Source organism: Meriones unguiculatus, chromosome 12 (genome assembly GCF_030254825.1).
Source record: "Meriones unguiculatus strain TT.TT164.6M chromosome 12, Bangor_MerUng_6.1, whole genome shotgun sequence".
NCBI classification, from domain to species: domain Eukaryota; kingdom Metazoa; phylum Chordata; class Mammalia; order Rodentia; family Muridae; genus Meriones; species Meriones unguiculatus.
The window spans coordinates 21,254,127-21,279,441 of NC_083360.1; the positions used below are offsets into that span (position 1 = coordinate 21,254,127).

Below are 25,315 nucleotides of genomic sequence, written 5' to 3' on the forward strand. Positions count from 1 at the left end.
CCCTTTCCCATTGTTTCTTTCTCTTCCCTGCCCTTAGGTCTCTTCACTTCACTGTCTGCACCACCCTTGTTTCTGAAACCCAGTCAGTCACAGGGCTAGGAAGACCTATTTTCAGCCCCACCTTCCTCCGGACTGCCATATTCTCACATCTACCTACCACTAGCTGTCCCCATGTGGTTCTGTAGGCACACACCTCACATATTCAGGCTGTGGCCCTCCATCTTCCTCCGCTCGTGGCTCATTCTTCCTCATGTTTCAGCTGGTTAGGCTAAGCCTTTCACAATCCCTTCGTTTCCCCCTTTTGAAGATCTGGTATCAATCACCTTTTCATTCTCCTTAAACATTATCTCAACTATCTCTCTATTTCCCACCATCTCTACTGCTGCTGCCTTTGATTCTTTCCGTGTTATCTCCTGCTTAGGTTATTGACCTAATAAACCCTTCCTGCTTCTCTCCTTGGAGAAACCCCTAGGAAGACAGCAGTCTGCTAGGGTTTCCATTGGCTTCCCTGAGCTAATGCTGCAAGATTAGCATGAGCCACAGGACGCTCTGAGGCTAGCTCCTTTCCCTCTGGAGGCCTCTTACTCCCCTTTTCTCATCTCACATCCTTCACCTCTGGCCCTACTGTCTATACCACTCCTCGATCACGACAGGCTCTTTCCTACCACAGGATATCCACACAGTCTTCTTCCTGCATAGGCATCCCTGCTGTGTTCCCCTATGCCATATAGCTAATACAGCCACTTCTAGTTCATCCTATGCTCTATAGCTACATGCACAGCAGTCATTATATGCTGCCACTTATACTCACCTATGTACTCAAATTTCATGTTCCCAGTGAAGCCTTTATGTCCCCGAGTCCTGCATAAACACAGCCCATGATGTCTTCTCTCTGGCCTTAACTCCTGGGCCCAGAGCACTATCCCAGATGCTGTTCTCACAGAGCTCCAGGCTGCCTGCCAACATTAGCTTTTTGGGACTCTAGCCTTCTCAAGCCCACCAAAAAGGCCCTAGCCACTTTCTACTTCAAAGTCCTCTCATCTTTGTGCTTTTATTGCTGTTGTTGTTTTGTTTTTGTTAATCTTTTCTTCAGCTGGACTCTAAGGCCGAGGAGAAAATAATTTTGTTTTTTGTTGTTATCCCAGCACTGTCTTTGATGACCACAAGCTTGCTGGGCCAGACACTTCCTAAGTACTTAATCTTGTGAATATTTTAATCTTGTGGGTCATGAAATTTCTTAAAGGCAAGCCAAAGAATCCCATGCTTGCTTGTAAGGAAGAAAAGGGGTGGGGTTGCAGGGGACAGGGAGGAGGGGGAAGAGAATACAAATTAGTTCAAGGAACCCAAATCTCCTAACCAATGTTCACAAGAGGAGCATTCTCCTCCTGGGATCCTTGAAAAACTGGCTGAACTGGAATCCAGTCTAGCCACATTCTTGTTTCTTCCCTTCCTGGTTGGCTGAGGAGTTAAGGGTGACGGGAAGGAGACCCTACTGGAGGACACTACTTGCTGAGTTCTATCTGTCAGCTTTCTGGGAACTTCCGCAAACAACCCTATGATTTCAGACAATCAAAGGAAGACAATGTAAATCTGAATCATTTGAAGCCAGTGACCTGATTTGGCTCATGCTTATGAAAATCTTCAAAGGCCAAACATGAAAACAGCCCTGTTTTAGATTATCTCCCTCCCACACGTCATGTCTGAAACCATTTTTATAGCCTTCAGCACAAAAGCTCAAGATCCCAGTTTTCTTTCTCCACACACCTCTTGCTGGCAAGGGTCCAGGACTCTCTAGGCCTGTGGGTCACAGAGTATGTGTGGTCAGAAGGCTTCTTTGAGTGTATCTATATCTGAGCCAAGTTATTTTCAAAACTAAGATGAGTTTAGAGAAATTGTAACTAAAGTTGAAAAAAGGCTCATGTGTTTCTCTTAGGAGACAAAACATGTGGGTGGTGTCCTGAGCTATTTTTATGTGAAGTATGTTGTAGATAAACACTCCTTATAAATCTCAGCCTTTCAAGGGAGGTGGGGTTGCAATCTTCTCTTCTAGTGCAGACTCCATGGCACACCCAAGTGGTTTCTCTCAGTGCATACTGGGTCAGTTTACTGTCCTAATCTCAAGTAAGATTGTGATTCCAGCCTCCTAAGGAAAACACTTTAATATTGCCCCCTCCTCCTGCAGCTATACATTATCCTTAGTTGTTTATCTCATGGGCAGGGGACACAGGTATCAGGCAGAACCTGGATGTTCAACACCAGACTCTCTCTCTCGCTCTTTCTCTCTCTGTCTGTCTATCTGTTTTGACTCATGTGTGTGTGTGTGTGTGTGTACACTCATAGGTACGCATGCAGAGGCCAAAAGATTCACTTAATATTTTTTTCTATTCTCTATTGCTCTCCATTTTTGGGAGGTGGTAGATGGTAACAGTGTCTCTCACTGAATCCAGAGCTCAGCCTTTAGGCTAGGCTGGCTGCCCAGCTAGCCACAGCAATTCTCCTGTCTCTGTGCCCATGGCCCTGGAGTAACACCTGTACATCACTGCTCCTGGCTTTTAAGTCCACGAGGAGGATCCAAGCTCAGGTCCTCATGTTTGCACAGTGAGCACTTTACCCACTGAGCCATTTCTCCAGCCCCCAGCATACTTTTCACCTCTCCCAGGTCACCTAGAACACTCATCTTCCTTTATTCTCTGATACCTTTGAATGTTCCTACTGGATAATTGTTTTCAGCTAACACAAACAGACAATACAAATGTTCAAGGGTCTTCCAACCTGAAATAGTCCTGATGGTTTTGCTCCTTTGGCCATCTCTAGCCATTGCACAAAGAGCAGAGGCTTGACATCTTAAAAGCAGCCTCCAGAATAGTAGTGGGTAAAGAAAACAAGGCATCTTTTTAAGGATGCTGCAGAAATGGCCACCAGAAAGCATCCAAGTGCATCTGCTCACCAAATTCTGCCTTTAAAGTAGTGTGATTTGGAAATAATTTTCACCTCCCCCTTCTAATGGAGTATGTGATAATGACTATTTCCAAACAATATCACTTTGAAGGCATAAAGCTTGAAATAGTTTCCAGATTTCCTTCATTTATAGACTGCTCTAGCTAAGGCAAACTAGAAGTTGGAGATAGACTTGGAAGTGAGAAGTGTGAAGGATGCAAGGTACACAAGCCCTGAGTAAGGAGCAGCCAGTGAGACTCTAAATTTGTGCTCTAGCCACTGGCTTTGAGGACTGAGGGAGACTGTTTAGTCAGGCAATGTAAGCAATATTTTCAGGAGAACCTTTCCATAATGGCTTGAGCCTCTGCATACAAGGAGGCAGGCCACTGAGCCTGGGAAATCAGCATTCTCCACACCTCTGCACTAAAGTCCACAAGTATGGCTGATGAAGATGATCAGATGTGGGGAAGCAGGGACTTCCATCATGTATGTGGATACTGCATCTCAAGAGAGAGACTTGGGGCCATGGTTTGCACAGTTGTTTTGTTGTAGTTTCTGATCACAGGCGATTCAGCACCTACAGCAAGAGGTTGTTCTGTGAGGGGAGAACATGACATTGGGTTGCTGGTGTTTCTTGTGAGGCTAGAGGAATTAAGCACTGCCTTCACAAGAGCAGGGATTTTGTCTCTTTGGTCATGTGGGAGGTGCTAATAGCTTCTCTTCTCCCAATAAACACAAGTAAAAGCATTTGTCTCTGTGTAGCCTGGGAGAAGGTGGTCAGGCTGAAGACAGTCGGCCTCTTAGACTGGGCAGAGACTCGGTGAAAACTCAGGAAGGATTTAGCAAGGCTAGAGAAAGGGAAGAGAAGAGAACAGTGAAGGATAAAGAATGACCTCCTATATGAAAGCTTGTCCACAAATAAGAGGACAAATCAGAGGGGAGTATGAGAGTGGCATGGGATTAATCGTGAGGGACAACTTGGAACACACTGTACTCTAATAGATGGGAAGTACCAACATAAGTTTGAGTCAATTTTATGTTTTGTATGGGGCATTTATGTCGATAATTATATATGGGCATATTACATCAGTACTTTTCATATCAACCAGGAAAGAGATGTGAAACACGTAATTCTTTGTTGTAGATAATCACCCTGCACAAAACTAAATTCCAAGTGGATCAAAGACCTCAACATAAAACCAGACACACTAAACCTGTTAGAAGAAAAAGTGGGGAATAGCCTTGAACTCATTACCTCAGGAGACAACTTCCTGAACAGAACACCAACAGCACAGGCTCTAAGATCAACAATCAATAAATGGGACCTCATGAAACTGAAAAAACTTCTGCAAAGCAAAGGACATTGTCATCAGAACAAAATGACAGCCTACAGACCGGGAAAGGATCTTCACCAACCCTATATCTGACAGAGGGCTAATATCCAAAATATATAAAGAACTTAAGAAGTTAAACACCAACAAACCAAGTAATTCAATTAAAAAAATGGGGGACAAAGTTAAACAGAGAATTCTCAATAGAGGAATATCGAATGGCAGAGAAAACCTTAAAGAAATGTTCAACCTCCTTAGTCATTAGGGAGATGCAAATCAAAACAATCCTGAAGTTTCACCTTATACTCATCAATATAGCTAAGATCAAAAACTCAAGTGACAACACATGCTGGAGAGAATGTGGAGAAAGGGGAACCCTTCTCCATTGCTAGTGGGAATGTAAACTTGCACAACAACTTTGGAAAGCAATCTGGCACTTTCTCAGACAATTAGGAATAGTGCTTCCTCAAGATCCAACTATACTCTTCCTAGGCATATATCCAAAATATGCTCAAGTGTACAACAAGGACATTTGCTCAACCATGTTCATAGCAGGTTTATTTGTAATAGCCAGAGGCTGAAAACAACTCATATGTCCCTCAGTTGAGGAATGGGTATAGAAATTGTGGTACCTTTACACAATGGAATACTACTCGGCTATTAAAAACAAGGAAATCATGGAATTTGCAAGCAAATGGTGGGAACTAGAAAAGATCAACTTGAATGCGGTAACCCAGAAACAGAAAGACACACATAGTATATACTCACCCATAAGTGGATATTAGCCATATAATATAAAATCTAAAATCTATACTCCTAAAGAAACTAAATAACAAGGAAGACCCTAGGGATGATGCTCAGTCCTAATACAGAAGGACAAACGTGATAGAAGCAGAAGACAGGAAACAGGACAAGAGCCTACCACAAATAGCCTCTGAAAGACTACTGATAGAGGTATTGAAGCAGATGCTGAGACTCATAGCCAAACTTTGGGCAGAGTGCAGGGAATCTTATGAAAGAAGGGAGAGATAGAAAGACTTGGAGGGGACAGGAGCTCCATAAGGAGAGCAACAGAACCAAAAATTCTGGGTCCAGTGGTCTTTTCTGAGAATGATACTCCAACCAAGGACCATTCATGAAGATAACCTAGAACCCCTGCACAGATGTAGTCCATGGCAGCTCATTGTCCAAGTGGGTTCCCTAATAACGGGAACAGGGAATGTCTCTGACATGAACTCAGTGGCTGGCTCTTTGATTCCCCCCCACCCACCGAGGGAGGAGCAACCTTCCTAGGCCACAGAGGACAACCAGCCAGTCCTGATGAGATCTGATAAACTAGAGTCAGATAGAAGGGGACCAGGACCTCCTCCTATCAGTGGACTGGGGAAGGGGCATGGGAGGAGAAGAGGGAGAGAGAGCAGGATTGGGAGGGGACAAAGGAGAGGGTTTCAGCTGGGATGCAAAGTGAATACATTGTAATAAAAAATAAAGACGAAAAAATGAAAAAGAAAGGAGACAATATGGTCAAATGGTTGCTCAACAGATGCAGAGTTTGTAGGAATGCCTCCTGACTTTGAACTGTACTCTCCAAGGTTTTCACCTTGCCATCTTGCAGAAATGAGACTTTAGCTGATAGGTAGAATTTTGAGTATTTATGTAAATCTGTGGGCTCATGTTTTGTTTTGTTTTGTTTACTTGTTTCTCTTTTAGACTCTGCAGCTGTGACAAGAGGTTATAAGCTTTCAGCATCCATCTTAGACAGGATCTATTCGAATGACAGGGGAGATAATTAAAATGGAGAGAAGCCCGATTGGAACCCTGGCTCCATGGGTTGGGATGAGGACAATGCATTGCAACGCCCAGCGCCTTCGTGGGGGCTTTATTTCACGTCCCAACAACACAGAACAAATTGCACAAATGCGTGGAATTAGATCCGTTGGTCACAAACACTGAAGTCACTTTTTAAAATGTCACCCAATGGCTCTGTTAACTGTTTTGTAACAAGTCTCAGGCAGATGGCACTTTGAAGTGTCTGATGCATCTTGGAAAAACAAAATTGCTTGGGCATTTTTGTCTGGTTTGCTAAGATAGAGTGATGAAGTCTCAAATGAAAGGAGTTTGGCATGCACTCACACAAAAGCCTGGGTACCATAAAGGCTCTGACTGTTAGCTGTGGGTTGGGCTTCCCGAAGGCTTACAGACTTGCAGAATAAAAGATGGAAAGCAAGGGGGAAGAAAGTTCCTATTTCCTGAATGCCTACTATGTGCTTCACATGTTTTATAACAATTATAGAGCTTGCTTAATTCTCTGCAATGGTTATCTTTTTAATTTTTAATTTTTACTTTACTTTATTGTTTTTAGACAGGGTCTCATATAGTCTAAGCTGACCTTAGCTCCTTTGTAGCTAAGAAAGATCTTGACCTTAAGATGCTCTGAATTACTGGAATTACAGTGTGTACCACCACTCCTGGATTGTGCAACTAGGGGGATGGAATCCGGGGCCTCTCTATTCTGGACAAGCACTCTACCAGATGAGCTACACACTCAAACCTTTCACTTTAAATATAAGAAATTGAGGTCCAGAAGCACCCCACACCTAGTGAGCTAGGACCTTGACCTGACACCCAAGATTTTCCAATTTCATCTATTTCAGGTAAAATTCTGACCCTATCTAACTTTATTGCTTATCCTAACACTATTTTCAGGTTTGGGAGAATTGCTAAATGTTAAAATAGGCACAGAAAATAAATATTGACATAATGTCTCATTTTTGTGTCAAATTCCAAATTTACTAATTTTGAAAGTAGAAATTTATTACATTTTTTTTCTTTCTTTTTTGAGACAAGGTTTCTCTGTGTAGTCTTGGCTGTCCTGAACTCTCACTCTGTAAACTAGGCTGGCCTCCAACTCACAAGAGTTCACCTGGTTCTGCCTTCCAAAGTGCTAGGATTACAAACATGTACCACTGTGCCAGCTTTTATAACATGTTTTAATAAATACTTATTCTAAACCCATTTCAAAGCATATTTCACTTGCTTTCTCCCCATAGCAAAGACTCTAATGCAAAACACGCAGGCAAAAAATTATTGTGTAGCTGGAGGTAGCCATATTCCATACATTGTTGGGTAGACAATTTACACATTCATGTTTCAAAAGAGGATTTTCTATTCTAAATTGAAAGGCAAAATTGGACAAAGAAATGACTTACTTCTACTCTCCTGAATGGAAAATGATCTCGACACTGGTGGTACAACAAATGTAACAATTGCTATCGTGAGAATGAAAGCCACATGCTGACACTGATGGAACAAGAACGTGCTAGGGGGTTGGTTTCCTGATGGCATTCTGAGCAGCTGCACCACCCTTGGACCACCTACATTTGAGCTTCTTGTTATGTGATGCTGATGTGATAAACTCTGTAGTTGCTAAAGGAAATGGGTTTATGGTACTCACAGGAAGTACAAAGCTAGCCGATCCCCCGTAATAGAATTTTAAGAGAATTCCATTTTCCCAACATCGCATTATGTCCATGTCAATTTGTTTGGTTTTTTTGTTTTTTTGGGTTTTTTTTTTTTTGTCTAAATTTGTGTCTCCAAAATATCAGAAATTAAACAAGAGATTCTTAGGGAATGATGCTTATTTTGTTGGGCACAGACTGGGCAGAGTGTGTGTGACTCTTCCCGATTGTGGGAAGGCAGCTCCCAGACTCACGGTCCAAGAGACCATCATCCTTCCAGACAGTCTGGGATAGAGGGAGTGTGAGTGAGTGAGTGAGTGAGTGAGTGGGCATTAGACTCCACATGACCCACCATTTTGCTTTGCATGGATGAATACAGATGTGACCTTTGGAGAGTGAGAAAGGATCTGGAGGGATCATTTTTGTCTATGTTTTTATCTTGGGGAAGGACCACACTGAAGCCATAGCATCCATATAATGATAGCCAATGTGGTTTTAATAGACCTCCAAGAAAGACTCCCTCCGCCTCTCCCCTCAGGAGACCATATCAATACTGAAAACCTTGCAGTTAATTCTTGTTTTGTATAAATAGATGTGTAATTCATGTGAAAAAATAAAAGCACCCTCTATTTGTCTAAGGCAGAGAGAGAAGTCAGTGGGACGTAAAGAGTGGAAGTCGGAGGCCAAGCTGGAGCTCCGTTGCTTACTAGCTCACGAGCTGGTAAACTTTCTCATGACTCCATTCACATAAGCTTCGTAGTACAATCACTGCCTCCCATCCCCCAAGGTCATAGGGAAGAGCTAACACACAGGGTACATTCACGGCTGGGGATGTTTGTTAAAATTGTGCTTCATGGCAGTGCCAAGTCCTTTATTACCCTACAGCAGCTTGCCATCCATTTCACACCGAAGTTGCCAAATTGTCCTGTCCGTACAGTCTCCTGCACCGTGGGCTAATGGACTACAACTTCCCAATCTCAACCTCTTTCCTCAGACTTTTCTGCCCCTAAATCTTAGCTTGGAAACCTGTTTTGAAAACAAAAATTTGAAATACGTTTCACAATTTGGGAAGCTTGTAGTTGCTGTAACGTATAAGCCAAATTAGAACATGAAGCTAACCCTTGAAAAACCGACCCGTGCATCTGTTCCCACGTGGGCTGTGCATTCATAACTCAGATTCATAGTCTGGAAACAAAGGCAAAATGTGGCAGTGGGAAAATTGTCTGGATCCTTACAGCTAAGGATTCTCGCTGCAATCGTTTGAGTAATTGAAAGACAGAGACTCCCTGGGGTGTCTCTGCACAGGGACCTTCTTTTTGGGTAGGTGCTGTCTCAGATCTGCGAGGAAATGTCCCAGACCAGTTGTTTTTAAAAGCTGTACGCATGACTCTTGGCCGGTAGATTGGCTTGGCTCACTGCCTCCAATGCTGCGCATTGGCTCCATTCACATATGTACCATTTCAGACTTGAAGCCCCACAGGAAGTCACTATGGAGCCGCCCAATTCACCCCATTCCAAGTCTGCCATGTCCTGGCTCTGTCTTCTCGAATGACTTAATCCCTAGAAACTGTGGTGACTAAAGCTTTTGAAAGAGAGATGAGTATTTAATATTCATTTAGGACCTCCTGATGTAGCTCTGATGATGGAGAACATGATTTTAAAAATCCCAGAAAGTAGAATAAGGAAGCAAATGACTACTGTGGCAGAGATTGGTTTAGGGGCTTTTTTGTTGTTGTTGTTCTTTTCATATACTTCCAGCATGATACTAACAAAGAAAAAGTAAACTCCAGAACAGGGCTCCAGGGCTAAAGAAAATCTTGTGGATTTATCACAGCCCTGCAGTTCCTGGGTGATAGATAGATCAGGTCTAAAATGTGTTTCCCTCAGGGTGGAGAGATAGTTCAGTTAGTAAAGTACCTGGGAAGAGGTATGACCCAAGTTCAGTCTCCAGAACCTACGTGAAATTACCTAGCATGGAGGTGCACACTTGAAGGCCAGCACTAGAGAGGCAGAGATGGGCACAGTCTTGGGGCTCATTGGCTAGCCAGCATAGCATGCTCGGTAAGTTCTAGGCTAATGAGAGACCTTGTCTAAAAAAAAAAAAAAAGTGGATGGAGGCTGTGGCACCCTGAGATAGTCTTTGCCCTTCAGGCATGCACATGTGTGTACCTATACACACATGACCATGCACATGATAATAAATGATTTAAAAGGGTTTCAGTGGCTTCTGCTTAAGCCTGGAGTTAGCTGTGTGTTTCTGTATGACCCAGGTCTATGATAAATCTTCATCAGCGATGTGTCCTCAAGCACCTTAGCCAAGAAGTGTCCCTTTCCTGTCACCCGCTCCTCCTTTTGTCCATTAACTTATTTTTTTCTTCTTTTAGTCCATGAGAGGACATCTGGATCTGTAGTTCTCTTGGTTGTGGTTTCCTCTATAGCTCTATAGCTCGGAGTCCACAAGAGCAGGTACTTTGGTTCTTGATTACTGCTCTATCTAGAACAGTTGTTCTCAACCTGTGGGTCACGGCTCCTTTGGGTTCAGACAACTCTTTTACAAGGGGTTGCCTAAGACCACCATAAACCACAAATATTTTCATTAAAATTCATAATGGTAAAAAATTGCAGTTACTTAGTACCAATGAAAATAATTTTATGGTTGGGGATCACCACAACCTGAAGTACCGTATTCAAGGGTCACAGCATCAGGAAGGCTGAGAACCACTGGTCTAGAGTAATGACTGGCACATGTTGGGTGTTCAGAAAATGCTTATGGATCAAGTAGCACCAGGGCTGAAGCACCAAGGAGGTCTTTAGACACATATCATGTGGAACACAGAGCTAAGCTAATTATGTCTGTTACACAGACTTAAGAGCTAAGTGGTATGCTTTTTGAGTCTTGAAGTTGAAAAGTGATGAAGAGAGAATTATTTCCTTTCAAGGCTTGACATGTTCCATGGTTCCTGTTCCCCTCTGCCTCCATGACCCCCTTTTCAGGTATGACATTCCCAGCTTACACACATATGTTTGGCCTTGCTCTGTTTTGGTTTTCATATGCTAGCCCTACACTAGTCAGCAGAGACATCAACTCAAATACATTTTCCTCAACACAGTAAATAGATAAAAGCTTTAAAAAGAAATATCTCACAATATAGATATTATAAATGTCTTCTCATTTGTTGATAAAATCTATTAACTGATTTTTTTAAAAAAATATTTATTTTATTTTATGTGTATGGGTATTTTGCCAGGATGTCTTTGCAGTATGAGCACACTGTGCCTGCAGAATCCAGAAGAGAGCATCAGAGTCCCTGGAACTGGAGTTACAGACAGTTGTGAGTTGCCATGTGGGAGGTAGGAATCGAACCAGGGTTCTAGGGAAGAGCAACCAATGCTCTGAACCACTGAACCATCTCTCTAGCCTCTTAACTGATTTCTTTTCAAAATTGCACTGCTACGTAATAATAATAATAATAATAATAATAATAATAATAATAATGATAATGATAAAAAGGGCTAGATGAAAAAAAAATCTCTGCTATTCACTGAAGCCTGATGCAGTAAAAGGAACAGGTGACAAAAAGTTCAGAAGGTCACACAGCTTAGAAGGTGACACAGCCCAAAAGAGAAGGTGACACAGCCCAAAAGAGAAGGCGCTCACTGGACATAAACAAGACTTACTCTTAGAATCTTTCTTACTTACTTACTATTACATGATCCTGACTGGCCACTGACTCCGACCACAGAATGTAACACAAATTTGTGTGGGGACAGAATGGTCAACCTCTTGTTCTCAACAGAACTCTGCTTTCTTCAGGTAAAGGTCAGGCTGGATACACAACTTTCCCTTTCCCCCAGCCAGGCTATAGAGCTGGCTGAACACAATGACTGGTGAACTCTGATGTGAAAATGAATTTTCTGGATGATTTGCTAGCAGAGAATCGCAGGCACCTGTGCTTGTAAATGAAGCGCTATGCCAGGAATGGTTAGAAGCTAGTTGATAGAGACTGGGAGCAGCTGTGGGAGACTTGCTCTTTCCTTTTAGGGCGGGCACAGAGCTGCCTCTGAACAGCCTGGCAATAGCGGGAAAGATGTAGGGTCATGAAAACACACAGGATGTGGAATTAGAGACCCTGTTTGAACTTTATCTCTGTTAACATGGAGCCTGGAGCTGGGTGTTGTTGGGTAAGTTTCTTCATTCTCTTAAGCTTCAGTTTGTTTGCATGAAATCAAAGTCAATAGTGTTTTCTCACTACTAAGGCAGTGGTTCTCAATCTGTGGGTTGTGACCCATTTGGATGTTGCATATCAGATATCCTGAATATCAGATATTTATATTATGATTCATAACTAGTAAAATTACAGTTTTTAAGTAGCAACCAGATAGTTTTATGGCTGAGGTCACCACAGCATGAGAAACTTATTAAAGGGTCACAGCATTAGGAAAGATTGGGGATCACTGTATTAGGAGAAGTCATGTGAAGGAATGCAACCAAAGGAAGAGATGGCAGTGTAGAATTTTAGCAAGAATGAAAGCAGATCATTTTCTTTCTAAACCCCTTGATGAGCCGCCTGTGTGACCCTGGATCACCATCTTATTAGCATTAGTCTTCTCATATACAAATGGGAAAAAAAAAAAAAAAAAACACCTGTAGTATGAACTCCAACCTTTACTTGAATGCTGCTGACATATTATAGCAAGGAAACTGAGGTGCAGGGCAGTATGCAAACACACATATACAGAAGCCAGTTTGTTTTATGTCCTCGGCCCTTCAGCTTCATATCCTGTATTCCTTGATATACCTTATCCTCAGAGCAGGTGGCCAGCTAATGGACCCAAACCACTCTAAGTACTAGGTAATATTTTCCCTTAAATTATCCTCTTTCATGTTCTAAATTTGTCTCCCCCTGTCTTATGATGCAGCGCAGCACACATGTCAAAGAGTAAGCATCCAGCATCATTAGCTGCCACTTGTAAAATAAAAGCTAGCTTGTGCTGTGTTATTGACCACACGCAAGGTCAACCTTTGTTGTGTCCTTCTGTCCGTGCAGTAGGTAGATGACATCTATTTAGGTGAAGGCAAGAGGCTGGACCTTAAAGTCAAGGGGTGTGCTCACTAGAGGGCTGAACATAAACTGGACTGCTAGGAATTCTTGATAACTTCTAGAATCTTATTAACTTATATAGTCTTTGCTAAGAATGAGACCACTGTCGTCATCATCATCATCGGATGCATTAGGAAAGATTGAGGAACCCAAAAGGAAGAGAGATTTTATCAGCTAGCATTAGTAGTGCTTGTCCTTGTTAATCAGCGAACATTCCAGGGAGTCTGGGCACACTTTAAGCAGGGTGTGGGACCTCACAAATTTAAATGAAAACACATTGGGAGATACAATCTGATGGCGAGGCAGGCAGGCGGTGAGATCTTGGGACAAATCCCATATAGCCAACCTCGAAACGTAAAAAAAGGACACTGGATTCTTCAGGAAGCTGCACAATCATATGGCAGAAATTTGTAGAAAATAAAATGATTTCCTTGATGATTTTTATGCTCTCTCTACAATTCCAAAGTCACCAACCACAGTCCAATTTTAAAGTACCGGTGAAAAGAAATTCATGTTGATATCACATGGCATTCATGCAAGCATACATTCTATTCCTGGAACTGCTGTTAAGAAGAATCCATCCTTTTTAATACAGATGCTTACGCCCTTGTCCTGTGTTATCCCCCATAGCCACATGAAGTGGCACATTTGTTTAAGCATAAAATGGATAGTGAATAAATCAGCATTCTTAACAGAATACAAATCAAGCACAAGATCTGTCCCTTTACAAAGAACTCTACAGGGAGCAGTGTTGGCTCAGATTTTTGTTTGTTTGTTTGTTTGTTTTCTCCTTCATTAAAATGTTAGAGCAAATCAAAAGAAACATCTTCACCCTGGGTTCAGGAGGAGCAACCTCACAGACCATCCTGTCCTTCAGGAAGAGGTCCGAGGGCTGCTTTTGTTTTCCCCCAAAGTTTCTGAGTCATGCTCCCCTTGAGTACTGATCTGTGGCTAGAGGCAAGAGCTTTTCAAAACTAACCCAGGCAAGCAACTGACTTTCACTTTCCCTCTTCAGTTTGGCACAAGTGTCCACAGAAATATTTTCTTGACTAAGCCCAAGTCAGTAAACACCCCCCAAGCATCAAAGAAGCACATAGAGAGTGTAAGACAACAGAAGCCAAGAGTCTTCTCCAGGGTGAAACTAGCCTGAAGATGTGTGCACGGATGGAGGAGAGGGCTGTTTACTTACAGCGTTTGCGAGAACTTCCAACAGCTGGGTGCTTGGAACTCTGCACATATGTGGGCTTTACCTCAAAGCCCCTTTCCTTTGGCCACAAGAAGCACTCACTTTTCCCCCTTCAACTTTAGAGTGAGACATGTTGTCCTGACTTCTTTTAAAACATGCTCTCAGGGTTCAAAGCATGGAGGCAGATAGAGGGAGTCTGCAAGGTTAGAGCTTCCAGTGATGTCTGAGTCTCTGCAGAGTACCTGACTATTTAAAGGAACTTCACAAGCAAACAGGCAAAAATGAAAAATAAATATCCTCTATCTGCTGGCTTGCTCCCTAAACCACGTTTGGGAAAGAATGCTGAGTCTCGATAATATCTAAAGTTCAAGTTGAATGTCTCATGTTTCATATGTGAGAATTCAAGGCTCTCGGACAGATCTTCTGAGACCGGCTGCTATTCTTTCTTAATTGCTGCTAGAGAGAATATTTGTGGCTGCCATCATTGTCATCTCCTCTAGTTGGCTATGGAAAGATGTGAAGGCCAGGGTTTGTAAAACCCCACAAGGATCACATAGTTTGAAGGAGGTCAAGGGCTACTCCCAGCCTCTCCTACTCTTTAGTACTATATCCATAATGGGAGGTGGAAGCAGATACAGGGTTTTGATACTGGGTTTTGGCCTTTAGGAAACATATGACTGGACAAGGTTCTTTATTTCTGTGAGTTATGGTTTTGAAAGATGGTAATAATAATGGCCTTTGCTTGGGTATATAGTGTGGTGATACTCGAGAAAGTGCTTCATCAAGCAATTGCACCATGGGATGGAATTTCATCAGCATGGCCCCATTCTCACATCTCTGTCCTCCTTTGCTTTCTCATATTCCTTTTGTGTTATTGGAACAAGGCACTGAGATACTTTTAAGAGAAAAACGTTGAGTTTTGGTCACAGAATGGGACAAGGTGTAGAGAAAACATGCCATGCCAGACAAAGTGGCATAGCCTGTCTAGACATTTACTCAGAGAGACTATTGGATGTGGGAAGAGAAAATTCAAGATGAGGCACTGCCTAGAATACTCACTAGCAAAGGGGAGACCCAAGAGTCACTTAAATATTCCAAACCAGTTTCCTCATTAGAGACATGGTTCCTCATTTTGCTGTGGTGACGACCTGGAGGGTGTGAATAAATCATGGGGATGCAGTCCACTGATCAGATTAGTGAGCTTATGGAAAGACCTGGAAGGTCCTTTTTTACTCTTTTTATTTTCTGTATGACGACACAATATTTGACCCCTCTCGGGGATGCAGATATCTCAAAATCAAAGGCTGGGTTCTTACCAGATGTTGAACTGCCTTTCACTTTGACGTTGGGCCTACCGTTGTCCAGGTCTGTGAGGAATAAACTGTTTGTAAATTCCCTAGTCTGGGGCACTTTCCCACAGCTTGACTACTGAATGAAGACAGTAATCTCTGCAGTACGAAATACAGAGAAAATCTTGTTAGCAACCTGGGAGCACTTGTGTTTCCCACTTCCTGCATGGCTTTGGTTCACAGAGCTAATGCCAGTCCTGTCCTGCCTGTTCTTCTAAGGAGTGCGTTTTACATGCTCTCTGCCATGCAGCTCTTTGGAATGATCTCACCATGCCTGCCACTTTGGGTTTTCTTTGATAGAGTACAAATTGTCTCTTCATTTCTCTTTATCTTTACAATAGGCAGAGATGCCAAATAAAGAGAGACCTGCTTTCCCCTTGACAATGTACATGGCCCAGACCTAACTCATGTTTAATTATGCCACTGACTTCCACTGCCCTTTCATAAACTCATTTAAAAAATGTCATTTTGGTTAAGACTCACATCTTCTCTTTCGCAAGAGCAGTTTTCTAATTAAAACCTTGTCTGAGTGAGCTTGACCTGACGTGTGAATGTTCACGCTATTTAACTCAGTCTGTGCAGGAGGCTGGAGAGAGGGAGAGCAAAGCTAATTTTGAGGACATTGACTCGTGTCCTTCTCATTGGATCCTTAAAACAACTTTGAGATGTTGGTAGTGGGTCACAAAAGATAGTAAGTGTTTAGTGGTTATTGACACGTGCCTTCTTTGTGGGCCCTGCCCTCATTTATTCTTCTTGCTCGTATACATTTTTAGTTCGGACTCTCTGCTTTACCTCATTAATTCCTAGTTCAGTTGATACGAGAGGAGACGTTCACTCATAAATCAGGAGAAGAAAAGAGACTTGGAGGGCAGCACTGGGGATTCCTGCAGGGTCCCACGAAGCTGAAGGTGACAGCTCTGGACACTGACCAGAATGCCATCTCCCTGCTTTCTTTCCCACAGTCATCTCAAACTCTGATCTTACGCTCCTTCTTTGGGATGTTCTCTCTGATTACCTCCATTCTTGTTTTTCATATTGTCCTATAGTAGCCAATATTTCTCCCTCATAAAAGTATCCCCCTTCATAAAACTTTGTAAATGTGCTTCATCATGATTGTAATTGTAAAAGTACTTATGTGCTTCCAAGATAAATTGCACAGGACCCATCTGCCTTACTGACTGTAAGTCCCCTGAAGGCAGAGGTATGCTCTTAACAAAGCTATCTCCATCCATTATACTGACACATGAAGGTCTATAAGGAAAGGAGGCATTGAATAAGGGCTAGCTAACAGAGAAGATAAAGGGTAGAAAGGCACTACAGGTTTCACTGTAGCAGCACAACAAACAAAAATATTCCTGTCAGAACAGTGTGATAGGTCCTTTATTAAGTTCCCTGCATAGCCCTTGATGTATTTTTCTTATCCTACTTGGCACAGAGTTTCTAGCTTGGCTACCCAAGGATATATTCCTTAGAGTGAAGAGAGGCAGCCAGAGACCAGACCTTTGTCCTCCTCTTCTGAACTTCCAGAAGAGCAGTCCAGGTTCTGCAGGAGGAGGCTACCTGCTCATCATTGCCATTGGTTTGTCTTTAAAAAGAGAGGAGGCAGGACTTTGATGGAACAAGGTGTCAAAAGGTGTAGGAGCATGAAAGAAGAAATTTTTAGCAGAGAAAGACATTTTCTGTCCAAGTGACTGCATATGCAAAGAAGCAGATTGCAGAATGCTGGGCTTGGAGAGCTAAGAAACATCATTTTATTTGGGGAGCTCCAGGGAAAACAGATTGTGTCAGTGAAAGTAGCATACATATGAAATGTTTTTTTATTAATATTTGATTTTTAGTGTCTAGGTAACCAATGAGGGAGCACATATTGAATTGTTTTATAAACTGAAAATATCCCTTAAAATATTTTTATTACAAATTCTTTTGGATGAAGATAACCAGATTATTAGATTAAGGAATCATTCTTAGAAATTGAGTTATTATATGATTCTTTAATTTGTAATCTAAAAAATTTGATTAATTTTCTTTTGATCTCTCTTCAAAGCCTAGATCGTAAACTCTTAGGATCTTAAATATCAGTGATTGGAATATACTTTCAGCTCATTGTCATTTCTGCTTGGTTCTCTTCCTCCTTTCTTCCCTCTCTCCTTATCTTCTTCCCTCTCTCCCTCCCTCCCTTCCTCTTTCTTCCTCCTCTCTCCATTTCTTCTCCTTTCCCTTCTGTTCCTCTATCTCCTCCTCTTTTTCTACTCTCCTTCTTCATTTTTTTCCTTCCTCCTCTCCCTCTTCTTCCTGTTCCTTCCTTATTTCTCCAGGAACTGGCAACCTGGAACCTCGAAGCAGAATCCACAGTCCCAGGCCAATGAGAGGCTTTATTGGATGTGGGAACAGAAGAGACGTAGAGGATATTTATTTTTCATGGTAGCTGCCAAAGCAGCAAATCTGTCAGCTTCAGTGTAGGATTCATTTTTAGCACATGGATTAGTTAGTATGGTGCCCAGCTACTCGGTGTCTCTGGATTTACAGCAGAGCAACACCATCTTTCTCCAGTTGCTGTTCCACAACCCCTTCAATAGAATATTTTATTTAGAGCCAGTTACCCACCCCTCGGAAGCTAGAGAAACAAAGACATTAAATACTAACAAATAAATTAAGCTAACTTTCTGAATGATGACATCACTTGTTAACTGCAAAACCAAAAAAAGGATACAACCTTAAGGATAAACAGCGTTGTGGATCTTCTTGAGTTTGGAATAGATTCACTTTCTTGTTGTGCTGTTCAATAGAATGAAATGCATGCATAGGTTCTCTGTTCTTTTGATATATTTTTTTAAGGCTTTGATTTCTTCTCTTAAATCCCTTCCTAAGTATGATACTTATTTCTTTTTCTGATTATATGCTAATGGATGGGATCAACGATTTCTAGGTATATCTCGCAGTTCAAGCCTTTTGTTATTTTTGTTACTTATATCCAATTGTGTTTATTCATTTTCTCAAATAAAATGTTTATCATCTGCAGTTTTTTTCATCTCCAAGTCCTTTTTTTGGGGGGGGAGGGTCTGGGCATCATTTAATTATATGTAAATGACCATGGCAGAATTTAGAATTTGATGGGCTTTAGTATCTTCATTCCTGAAGTCATATGTGGAGGTTCGAAGATAGCTTATCTTTCCCACAGCTCATGCTGAAATTCTATACCTGTTCTGATAAGGCTGAGAAAAAGTCTTTAAGAAGGGACAATTCATTTCTTGGTGGACCATAGCAGATTCCTCCTTTAGTCTGGCTCCTCCTACATCAGCCCACTTGTCCCTGTGGCTTCTGTGCATTACAAGGCAGGCTGAATTTCCAGCAAGAAGTGGCCGTCTTATTCTTTTCTGTAGAATTTTGAATCAAAATGAACTTATTTCTCTTATAAATGACTTGGTTTTAGGTATTTTTTCTATCTTAAGCAAATTTAAAAAGAGCCATTGACCTGACAAAAACTAGCTATACAAAACAGACACACAAAAGTCACCTTCTCATATCACAACAACACAAAGAATGTTAAAAACTAACAAGTAGCATCTAAAGCCCCAAGTGCTTCTGGTTTCTCTAAAGAGGGACATCAGCATTTCCTGCATGTTTTCCTGTTTTGTTTTATTTATGTTCCTCCCATGCCCCACTAAATCTGAATCAGCTCAACTTGTATGCAGAGACTCACAAAATCTTCATGAAGACTTGTTTTCCCTTCTCATTTTTCCCTGAGTCTCTCTCCACAAGTCATACTTTGTCCCTTTCTAATTGGGACACATTTCCTTTTCAAAGTATCCAAGTCTGCAGAGAAGAAACCACCATGCTAACATATTAATTTTCTCACATTATTTTCATCAATGCAATACAACAACTTATGATCATGTGTTTCAGAAGGTGATCTTGGCCCCACATTCATGGTGTGGTTGGTTTGTCAAGGATAAATAGACTCCTCCCTCAAGAACTACGTAAATCTTTTCTGTTGCAACCGACAGGCTCAAGAGGGGAATCATGGCAAGCACTGGAATGTGCTAGCATGGTTCTCAGAGTTTTCTGGAATCATTTAAATTCATTGTCACTTTTGTACTCGGATAAGATTTAGTTCACCTTTATGAAATCTTAAGTATATCAAAGGGTGGAAACAAAGAAGAAAGCGGGTAGTGGGATCAAGCCCGTCCTAGGTGCCACCGAAGAGCGCTTTTGTCAGTGTGGGTTACATTTGATCTGTTTCTAATTAGAGTTAAAAAAAAGTTTGGGGTCTAAAAGTCAGCCCACATCATCTGGACAGGCATGTGCCTCAGTGAGCTGCGAGAGCTGACTAAGCTCAGCCTGCCCAATTAAACATTAGAACTACAGCAAGTGAACAGGTGGCATGGTGGTACTGGGTAAGGAACAAAAATAATGAAAGTTATTGAACACTATGTCCTGAGGGGGCATTAGGATTTGGAGTCAAATTGAATAAGGCAATTCCATTCACATTATTATTATCTTAAATGCGTGTGTGTGTGTATGTGTGTGTGTATATGGAATATGCATGTATCATGGAGTATGTGCACAGAGTCAATTATAACTTGATTCAGTTAGTTTTATCCTTCTGCCATGTGGATTTTGGAAGATTTAAACCCCATTCCTGATGCTTGCTGGCAAGTGTCTTTACCTGCCGAGCCATTTCACTGGCACCATATTATTCTGAAGACTATAATTTGGAAGGCTGTTATCTCCATTGAGAGCTCTTCTTTTAAAGACTGTAAATTGTTTTCTCTCTAATGTTAAGATTGTGATTGAAAAATTCCAAAGACAGGCTTAGCTTCAAAGCATAGTTTGTGACCAAAAAGCATTTCCTGGTTTGCTTCATAAATGACGATTTAAAAGAACAAGGTCTCAAGTCTCAACATATTTCTTTATTAATAATTTGTTTTTCTGTCAACGATAAAACCAAGACTTCCTTAAAAATCTGGTCTCAAGCGCTTCCAGTTCTGTGTCCTCATCCCAAACCACTCTATTCTTTCTTTCTCCTCTCTTTCCTCATTCTTCTTTCTCAGATCCAACATCGTGACCACACTATCTCGGCAAGCCCAGCACATGCGTTTCTTGTCTTAATCAACAATTAAGATTCTACTCATTCTCAGATTAGTCAGGATTCATGTGTTTACTGAGGCCTGGCTTGCTTTACAAACAACCCATAACAGCTACTTTGGAGAATCCAAACAAAATTCAAATCACACGTTCTTTGAAAGGTAAATATGATGCCAAAAAGAAAACACAAGAAGTGGTTTGCCCAGGGCTGAGGGATTTTCCAGAGCATGGCCTTTCAGTGATAAAAGCCAGGGGACGCTTAAGCCAATTAGGCAAAGTTGGTTATTTGATCTTTGAGTCAAACAGTAAATCTAATGTGCGTGCTGTTTCCTCTGAGCTTTGTGCCAGAATCTCTGTAATGTGAGCCCATGTTTCGTGTGGCTGGACCAGCATGGTGTCATGCTCACTGTAACGAATATATTTTTCTGACTGCACGGGACCTCCTTTTCTGTGTGGCTCAAGTTGGGCTTCCCTGTGCAGTGTCGTTTGCTCCTAAAGCCTCCCCAGGTCAAACAGGGCGAGACATGGAGAACACACATGACACATCTGTCAACAAAGGTCAGTGATATGCATGGCTCAAAGACAGTCTTTGGAAACAAATGTCCTTTCATTCATTGGTCATCTTCTCCACAATGTAAGGTCCACAGACATACCGGAAGGTAGGCACACCACACACACACACACACACACACACACACACACACATACACACACACAAGGAAACAGGGGAAGGGGCGAATCTTGCCATGCCTCAAGCTAAGACTATCCAATTGCATGAGATAATGCATTCCTATTTTTCTTAAGCTACTTTGAGTCAGGTACCTGTCATGTGCAACCAAAAGAGTTGTAACTGATAGACAGACGTGAGTACTTTCCCCTTGGACACTGTCCAGTGAGAGACATGCAGGCTGAACCATGGGAAATCATCAGCACTCTACTTCCTTTAAGTATAGAATTTGCCTTTTGCTTCAATAGAAGAGCTATTATTTCCATTTTATACACAAAGAAAAAAAACAGGACAATAAGTAATGAGTCCGCACTTACACATTTATTACATGAAAGACCTGGGACCAAATCCAGTTTTTAATTCTAGGCTCACAAGTAAATTTTTAATGTTTATACTGCTGGGAAAAAAAAAAATCTCTTGAGCCATCCTAGTTAGCATTAAATTTTGACATACGTCCCACGTGCAAGATGCCAAACACCTGCTGTTTGCTTCCAAAATTCCCATTTCACTGGATGCTTCAGAGAAAGGAGACAGATACATCAGTGTAAAGATAGAATGTGATATCCTGCTCTGCAGTGAATTTACATTTTGCGGCGAGGAAGCTTCAGGCGGTGCTGTCAGGTTGCCAAATTCAGTTTGGTGTTCACAGACAATCAGGAGCAGCCCCACAAAGGAGAGATTCTCCACCAGTCCTTTTGGCAGCACTGAGACACTTTAACTGTTCTCCATAACTCAAACTTAACATATTTACAACACCCCGGGTCAGTGAGATAAGCATTCTGGGAATTTTCTTTTATCACATCCTCCCGTATGCTTGGCTACTGAGGCACCTGAAAGATGCTTTCCTGGAAAAGATTTCTTTTCTGTGGTGATATTTTCCCCTTGCTATAAAAGTCAGAGTCTGATTCTGGGAAGTTTGTGGGTCATTTTTTCAATGTATTTTCATATGTGAGGTTATTGCAATTCAGGATGGTTTGCTGATTTTAATTAATCTTCTATAGTACAGACTATACTGCGTAATAAATGACTTTGAATCAGGCTTGGTGGCACAGGCCTGTAACTTCAGCAATTCAAAAGAGTAAGGCAGGAGGAACATGATAAAGGCCAACCTAGCCTACTTAGTGAGACCTAGTCTCTAAACAATGAAAAGGGAGCTATGAATATAGTTCAATAGTAGACCTCTTGCCTAGCATGTGTGAGGCCCTGCGTTAAATCCCTAGTACTGCACAGACACAGACACAGACACACAGACACAGACACACACCCCCTTTTGCATAATTTGCTGCACCTCTCTTTTTCCTGGGTATATGATGGCTCCATTTTCAGCTGTTGCTACTAACATATTATGGCAGAATGGGCAACTCTAAAATTTCACAAGTGCAGAACATTTCTTTTCTCATCTACTGGATGTGTGAAACTTGCCCAGGACCATACTGCTGTTAAATGATGATAAAGCTGAGATTCACTTATTTGCTACATATCCACACATTTCTTTTTAAGTGAGAAAACTATTTGGCCAGATCACAGAGGTTGATTTTCTTCTTTCTTTCCTTCCTCCCTCCTTTCCTTTTTTCCTTCCTCTCTCTCTTCCTCTCTTCCTTCCTTGCTCCTTCCCTTCCTCTCTCCCTTTCTTTCCACCTTTCTTTCTTTCCTCTTTTTTTTTTGCATGAAGTCAGACATAAGTGTTAAGCCTAATGTATAGGCTGATAAACTACCAACACCAAGACTACTGATTTGTTAACTAAACATGAATATAATATTCCAAGAGTTCTAGTTTCAACAAAGGAGACAACCTAGGAGACAGGAGAGATTGACCCAATACATCAGCTGTGCTGTGTGTGTGTGGGTTCGGGGATATGGAGAACATCAGCCAGAAGCCATAGCCATCAGCAGCCATAGCTAAATCAAAACAGCTTAATTAGACTGAGAATACATAAGGCCCCTCCGAGTGGAAAGCAACATGGCCTCTCTCATTTCATGAAAGGGAGAGACAAAAGAGGAAGGAATATTCACAACCAGTTTTGAAAATCTGTGCTGAGCCAGTCACTCCGTGTCTTATGAAAGAAATCCACAGAACAGTCTTCTATGAAAAGAACATCTTCTTTCACACTTTACATTTCCACGGACTTCACTTTCTGGAAGCCTAATGCAAGAAGGGTGTTCCTTCTCCTTGGCACGCTTCTGAGTTGTACCTACCACACTGCAGACCTTCAGTGAATGGCAGTTTCCCATATGTTGCTCAGTATCTGTTTCCTCCTTCTTTCTTACTATAGAGATCTCATTTAGGGAGGCGGTATAATCAGCTCATACATAGTTTTCCAAATTGCCCTGTGTCCAGCAGTGGGCATGTGACTTACCCATTAGAGAGAATGATGTATGAGCAGAGGTTGCTGGGAAATAAAGCAAGACTCAGTCTGTACTGCCTGCTCAGACTTGGTTCTTTGTAGTTTGGAGTAACAGAGAGCTGCTAACAAAGAAAAAGTGCAGGAAGCTAGAGATCTGTGGCCCTTCTCCCTCGAAATTCATGTGCTCTAGCCCTAACCTCCTGTTTGATGGTTGAAGATAGGGCTTTGGCACTTAATTATTTCATAAAGATAGAACACTCATAAATAAGGTTAGTGTCCTTGTAAGAAGAGACCTCAGAGCAAATGATCTCTCCTCTCTGCCAGGAGAGAGCATTTCAAGAATGAAGGACTGATGTGGTCATCACTGGATGTTAGATCTGTCTATCCATATGTCGTTAACAGCTAAGTCTCCAAAGCTGATAATTAAATGTTTGTTAAGCTACCCATTCAATGGAATCCTGGTATAGGAGGTCAAACCAAGCCAGACATCATTGTACCAACTCCTGACTACATATCCACACATATCTTTTTAGGCGAGGAAACTATTTGGCCAGGCCACAGAGGTTGATTTCTTCTGCAGGAAGCCAGACACACTCCCTTACTGACACATCACTGCTTCACATTTCCATCTTAGACTCATTAAGCAATACTTTCAGAGTTGTGTACAATACTTCGCTGTTGCAAAAGATTTGGCTCCTTTGTGAACAATTCTCTGGAATAGTTCATTTTTCTTTTTAGATGAGACACCATTTGGCTATTAGAGCAAGATTCTGCTCTAACAAAACTCCAATTAAACATATCCCCCTCTCTTCAGTACACAGTCCCAGCCTGCAGAGACAGCTCCACCTGGATGAAGGACTAGCCTATGCCTGGGCTTGATTTGGCCAATCATGGGAACATCAGAAGAAACCAGAAAACCAGAGCTTCAGATAAACAAAGAATGTGCAAAGAAAAGACAAATCTGAAGAGTTCCTGTGACTATTTTTACAATTGTGAGTCCTATAATTTGATCAGTCAAGTTTAATAATAATAAAACTCCACAGATTTTAAGGCAAGGAATCCAATTTCTACTAAATTTCTTACTGGCTGGTGATTTCGGACAAGGATTCTCATCATCCCCAAGATTGAGTTTTCTGTTGCAATGTGGTATGATGATGATGATAATGATAATTGATAATGATGATGACAAAACCTACTCACACAGCTTCGATGGGAGGGCATAAGTAATGTGTTGCATGTGAAAGCAGTCTGTATACACTAAATTGTGCACACTTTCTTACTACTCAGAGGTAAAAGGCAGGCCAAGTATGAACTAGCACGAGGCTTGTGCACTTGCCATCTGGCGTCCATTCATACTCTGGAGGTGTGAACTGAGCCGCTGAAGGATATACTGGCTGTAAATCCTCTGTTAAGGGTCAGTAATGATGACCATTCATAGTTGTAATTGTTTCTTATAAACACAGATGCCAATTATTAATGAGGTCAAGGGGTTAAGAAGGAAGAAAATGGTCAGCTTTTGATTATTACTATCATAAACATGCTGGAGTTTCACAGACTCCATCTTTTATGTTAATTGGAGATGAGAAGCCATTTCCACAAGCCTTCTGAGGACAGAGCATTTGTGTTTTTGTTTCTGCACATTTGACATTTGGTAGAATGGCATGGCTTAAGCACACAGTAAGGAAAGTCAGGGGTTGGTCAGGTTTAGAACTATCTATGATCAAAAATTAGTTCATTAGTCATCCACAAAAGGTCTGTTTATCTGGAACATAAACAAGGGCAGCATGAACTTTCC

The 25,315-nt window shown here is 41.6% G+C and overlaps 1 protein-coding gene across 4 annotated transcripts in view; it reads right to left on the reverse strand.

Annotated features, from left to right (window-relative positions):
• C1qtnf7 (C1q and TNF related 7) overlaps window positions 1-25,315 on the reverse strand; it is a 100,314-nt gene that overhangs the window by 50,920 nt on the left and 24,079 nt on the right. The window contains exon 1 of one of the 4 annotated variants that reach the window (XM_060365377.1): window positions 18,077-18,116. The exons of the other annotated variants lie outside the window; for them this stretch is intronic. The gene's annotated coding sequence lies outside the window, so the exon portion shown is untranslated. Of the gene's footprint in view, window positions 1-18,076; window positions 18,117-25,315 lie in introns of those variants that run through there. 4 annotated transcript variants of the gene reach the window in all.